This window comes from Microtus ochrogaster, chromosome 4 (genome assembly GCF_000317375.1).
Source record: "Microtus ochrogaster isolate Prairie Vole_2 chromosome 4, MicOch1.0, whole genome shotgun sequence".
NCBI lineage: Eukaryota > Metazoa > Chordata > Mammalia > Rodentia > Cricetidae > Microtus > Microtus ochrogaster.
The window spans coordinates 79,211,421-79,217,711 of record NC_022011.1 but is presented as its reverse complement, the minus strand read 5'-3'; positions in this window follow the sequence as shown (position 1 = coordinate 79,217,711).

The following is a 6,291-nucleotide window of genomic DNA, read 5'->3' as shown; positions in this document are numbered from 1 at the left end:
CTCTGCCCGCTCTCTCTCTGAGGCGTCTGCCCCCTCGACGAGAGCTGTCGAGTCTGACCTCACTTCCTCTTCCGCCCAGCATTCTGCTCCTCCCACTTACGTTCTAACCTATCAGGTCAAGCAGCTTCTTTATTAAATCAACCAATGACCTTCCTCCATCAGTGGGTTTATTCAGGAGGAGCTACTGAAGACTCAATGATTCCAGGGCCTAAGGTACACACACACACACACACACACACACACACACACACACACACACGGTATATATATATATATATACCGTGTGTGTGTGTATATGCATACACAATATATGGTATATATACATACATACAGAGTACAGATAGGTTTATTTTGACATCATATCTATATATTAAAAGCCATAAACAGATACCTACACTTTTAATTCAACTTTACTAAGTTCATTTACTTTACCCCTCCCCTCCATGTTTAATTTTGTTTCTAAAAGTAAGAACCTCACCTCCATTAGTTTTAATACACTTCTGCATTTGATCAATTTTCCTATATGTAACCAGTCTTCCATTGTACCCATTCTGACAGCTAAGCTCTGACTTCTGATTCTAGGCTATGCAGAGACTGTCTCCTTATCTGGCTTGGGCTTTCCTACCTTGTGAGTGCCCCCCTCACCTGTGTGGAAAACCACTTCAGTTTAAGCCTGGTTCTCCTTGCATTCATGTCTTACTTGGCCCCCAGTACCCTACATTGGGCCACCATGACTCCATGACTGGGCACAGACAGAAACAGTGCTCTATGCTCTGAGGTTTTCAGACTGAATAATTTAGGAAGAAACAGAATTGGGTGGAAGAGATGAAGAGGAAAGGGAAGGTAATAACTATGGCTAGCATCCTTAAAAGTCTTTTTTTGTGTTGCTAGAGATTGACCCCAGGGCCCTGAACGTCATGCCAGGCAAATACTCTTCTTCCAGTGCCTTTATCTTCATTATCACATTTTCTTGGCTGTTTTGTACAGCCTCCTGTGTCCTCATATCATGGGTCTTTTTAGAAGCCTCTGCTCCAGTAGGCAGCACAGAGATGGCTCAGAACTTGGACGGAGTTATATACAATCACCAATCTTTAAGTAGAGCATAAGAGGACTCTTGTCTTTCTATGCTTTATTTTCTTTATTCAGAAAAAGTAGAAATAATAACAGCACCTAGTTTCATTCCCATATTATCACCATTTCATGGACATTTATGCACAAATAGATTGTTATTACCTTTAGTTAAATCTGTAAAAATCAACTCACTTCCTCTCTCTCCTACATCACACTTTCAAAGCTCCCATGTTTGGGAATGCATCTGTCATCTTAAAGCATTCATTGATCCCCAGTGATATAATGGACATCATCCCCAGGATGAGGGGGATCCTGAAGTATAGAGAAGCCTTTGCCTTCAGGAGGCTTACAGTCCGGTGGGGATGTGGCAGATAAAACAGTCACATCTTTCCAAGTTTTAAGAGGTTGGAGTACAGGTAAGAGCCATAGGAAGGAACAGCCAGGAAAAGCCTTCCAGGTGGATCAGAGGGCTGGAGATGTGACCGTGGCTCACTGTGGGACAGTAGGCTTGACTGACTTATAGAAGGAGGCTATGGGGAGGGAAGAGGATTGATGTCCAGGTGAAGGTCAGGTGGCTGCCACCTGAGGGACCAGGAGGATGCTGAGGGATTACTCTCTGCATCTCATTCCCTTTGTGGTAAACCTTTCTCTGTTCATTGGATGCATGCAAACCCTATCCATTCCTTCTGGTTTTCCACTTGAAGTTTTCCTTATCTCACCCCAAAGCAATCTCTCCCCTGAACTTTTATATCCATTTCCATCTTATGCTCTCTGTGCCATAAGAATGATGATATATGTTATATCCATGGAATAAATAACTGCTATTTTAAAAAGCTATTTACTTTTATCATTTAGTTTGATCTACAAAGTAGAATAGGCATTGTTTCTCTCAGTGTTATCTTGGGCTGCTAAAATAACTACTGTTTGTGCCTCCATCTCCAGTTAGATTAAGGACCTCTTCAACACACCATAATATCTCACAGAGACCTGGTGTTCAATGCATGTAGCAACTAATTTTCTAGAGATTTTTTTTGTTTTATTTTATGGATATGAGTGAACCAATGTAGTCTTAGTATCCATGAAGGGGGCAGAAGAAGGCATTAGATGCCCTGTTTGGAAGCCCCCATGCTGCAGATCCAACCTGGGTCATCTTCAGGAGTAGCTCTGACCCATGGAGTCATCTTTCCAGCCCCCACATATGGTTTCTTTCTTTCTCAAACCATGTGACCTTGCCTAATACTGCTCTGGCTCCTTCCGGGATGTGTACATGCTTAGTCTCTGTAGGCTTCCAGGGGTAAGCTGAGGAAGGAGATGCATATTTCGGGGATTAGAACAATGCCTTAGGTTAAAAAAACAACAACTGAGTTTAGCCCTCTGTATATGGGATTTCTTTTGCTCTTTACAGTTCAAGTTGTTATTTTAAGTATCTATGCTATTCACCTGTCAAGGAAAAGTCAACTTCTAGGAAAACAAGATAACTTGTATTAGAAATGAACCAACCAAACAGAGAAACATTTCATAAAAATGTATCCAATTGTAACAATTTCTTCATGTCTTCTCACCCTCATATCCGGGCATTTCTTGTACACCTTGCTTTACTTATTGCAGCATCTAGCTCTACTTGACCCCCCCCCCCCCCCCCCACACACACACGTATTTGTTCCAGTTCTCTGCTCACCCAGGCAGGCCAGCGATCCCCCATAATCCACTCTAGAACTGAGTTTGTCACAACTGGCCACCAGGTTATCTACTCTGCGGAGTCACTAGTAGTTCTGTGGGTGCTTGTAAACAAACCTAAGACGCAAGAGACCTGAGTTGTAATCCTAGCTCCACTGCTTGATTTGCTGCATGGCTTGGCTAACTCATTTCACCCTTCACAGCCCTTGGATACCTCCCCACCTCCCCCCCCCCCTCGGCAGCTACGATCCAGAACTTCCAACTCAAGGTGTCTTATAAACCTGGCTTCTTTTGGAAATCACAGTAAAAACCGACATCCTGAGATACTGGACGTCATGAAGGTTCTCAAGAAGGGCTTCTGATGCAATTGAGCGCACTAACGACTGTTGACTATGGGGATTAGAGATGAAAAGTATGGGGGTGGGATCAAAGATCTGTAGGGAAAATGAAGGAAATGGATATGAGAAGAAGCTGCTGGCAAATTCAGCTGCACTAGGAACTCCTGGCTTCAGAATCAGCCGCAGCCATTAAAAGCAGTGGGATGAGCCTAGATGGATGTACATCAGCTCTGAAATCACCCAGCTCTGGGATCCAGTCGCTCTGGCTTGCTCGTTATGGGGATGCTTTTTTAACTTCAAGGCATAGTTTCTGCCTGTATAGGTATTGCTGTCTGTGAGTTTGATGTTAATGAGCCAAGGATATTTTAATATCCATTAATATTATATGTTTTAACACTGCATTTGTTTATCTGGTTGATAAAGTCTCGCAGGACCCTGCCTCAGGATGTGTGTGTTTCCTAGGAACAACGGTTTCGTTTTTCTAAGTCGGCGTTGGTGCTAACTTTATGGAGCCTAACTAGTAGCAATAACCAGATTCAATTTTTTAGGATGGTTTAGTGGAGATAGTTTACAACTGGTGGTACCTAATATCTGACACACAGTGCACAAACAAACAAACAAACAAACAAAAAAAAAAACACTGAGTGATTTATTGTCTCTTCTTCCCCCCTGCCTGAGCAATGTGTGATGCTGACCAGAGCAGGCTCATTTGCATGCAGCCAGCTGTCAGGGAATCCACAAACAGCAGGAATTGTCCTCTTTGGCGCCCTGACTTCTCCGGAGAGGCTCTTTGGAAATTGCTCTCATTCATCAGTTCACAGTCTGCTAGGTGCCTCTGAACTGCACAAAAGGAAGGTGCTAAGGACAGTAATGAAGAAGAAGGGCTCGTGGGCTGGTGCCCAGGGTATCTGCGCTCCCCCTCTGCTTGCGCCCAGGATGTCTGCGCTCCCCCGCTGCGCGCGCCCAGGGTATCTGTGCTCCTCCTCTGCCCGCGCCCAGGGGGGTATTTGTGCTCCCCGCTGCCCGCACCCAGGGTATCTGCGCTCCTCCTCTGCCCGCTTGCCTATCTCTCACATTTTCCAAACCGCTTTTCTTAACAAGCTGGAGCTTTTCCTGCCTGGATATCAGTATCCGGTGTAGTAATAGGAGCGGCGGGGCTGCGTCCTCAGAACCCCAGCCGCACCCTGGCCGCCTCCGGCTAGCTTATGCCCCGAAATAATTACACAGACACTGTATTCTTTTAATCACTGCTTGGCTCTTTAGCTCTAGCCCTTTTCTCGGCTAACTCTCGCACCTGGACTAACCCATTTCCAATCATATGTGTCGCACCCCAAGGTGCGCTTACCGGGAAGATTCTAGCCTACGTCCATCCTGGGTCGGAGCTTCATCGCGTGTGCCTCAGAGAGCAGAGCTCTCACCTCTGCCCGCTAGAGTGGAGTATCTCGTGTCTCTCTGAGGCAATCCGGAAAGTCAGACTGTTCACCTATCATGAAGATTTCTTTTTCTTGGATCTTTGGGAATGCTTTTCTTTATTTCTGCCAGTGGCTATGTGCTCATGGCCCTGTGTGTTATTATCACTGATGTCCGCCACACGTGAGCAGACACCACTGCTACACGGGGCTTTGGAGGACTTTTCTGATCATGGCTGTGATGGGAATGGTTAGCCCATATTTTATTTTATTTTATTTTTTGGTTTTTAGAGACAGGGTTTCTCTGTGTAACAGTCCTGGCTGTTCTGGAACTAGCTCTTGTAGACCAGGCTGGCCTTGAATTCACAGAGATCCGCCTGCCTCTGCCTCCAGAGTGTTGGGATTAAAGCTGTGTGCCACCACTGCCTGGCTAGCCCATGTTTCAAAAGATGACAACTAACCAGACCATGCTACTCAAATCCTTTAAATGCTTTCAATTATTCTTACCCGAATCACCCTTCTCCACAAAGGCCCTATGTGATCTCTTCCCCCTAACTTTCCCATGAGTTATTCCCCATCCATGTTGGCCTTCCTACTAGTCCTATAGCACATAGATATTCCTACTTTGGAGGTGTTGTGGCTCAGGCTTGTACTGCCTGAACAGCTCCTGCCTCAGCATCACATGAGAAAAGACCTTGCATTAAAGGCCCCAAATTCATCTTGTGGCACTCAGGATCTGACACTACTGGGCATCTAGCCTTTAACGAGGTGACTAAGATAAATAAGGACATATAGTTGAATGCCAGTCAGATATGAACAGCGTCCTTGTAACAGAGTCTAGGGGCTGGGGAAATGGCTCACTGAGTGAGAGCAGGGGTTGAACAAGAATGAGGATCTGCGTCCAGCACCCACTGTGAAAAGCTGGGCGTGGTGATGGACATATTTGTTACCCCAGCACTGTGTGGGGCCTGAGTCAGGAGGAGCACTGGAATTTGCTGGCCACAAATTCCACAATCTCAGGGAGAGATTGGTCACGTAGAAAGCGGTAGAACAGGACACCAGACAAGTTGACATTCTCAAGTAAAAAAATCAAGGGGTGCAAACGAGGGAAGAATAGCCAGGAAGAGCATAGAAAATTTTTAGGGTAGTGAAACTCTCTCCGTGACTCCATAATGTTGGATATATGTTGCTGGGCATTTCTCTGACCTCACAGAATAATCCTGAACTGAAGATGGACCTGGAGCGACAGGGCCACCAACTGCAATGCATGAAGACTTGGTGTGACACGTCCCCGACAGGGGAGGCAGCACATGAGTAGGCCAGGAGTGTGGAAGGATGCTTCTGTACCTCTCACCCCATTTCTCTGTGAGCCAAAGTCATTAAATAAAAGAACAAGTCTATTAAATGCAAACAAGGGGACCAGGCAGGTAGAACGTAAGTACTGAGACTCCCTTTGCTATCCCTTCTCCGGCTTTGAGCTACAATCGAGTGTAGAGATTTGTTTTGTCACAATCTGGATCCTTGAACTCCCAGGTGCAGGTGTCATGGAGCTTGATTTCTTCTGAAGTCATCATGTTGGCCTCCAGGGGACCTTTCAACTGTGTCTTCTACGTATGTGTGTCTGTGTTCCAATCTTTTAAAATTGTGTGTGTGCATGTGTGCATGCGAGAATTTCAGAATAAATACAATGTTTCGATCAGTCATTCAGAATAAATACAATGTTTCGATCAGTCATTCTTCATTCTCTCACCACCTCCACCACCACCTCCACCACCACCACCACCACCACCACCACC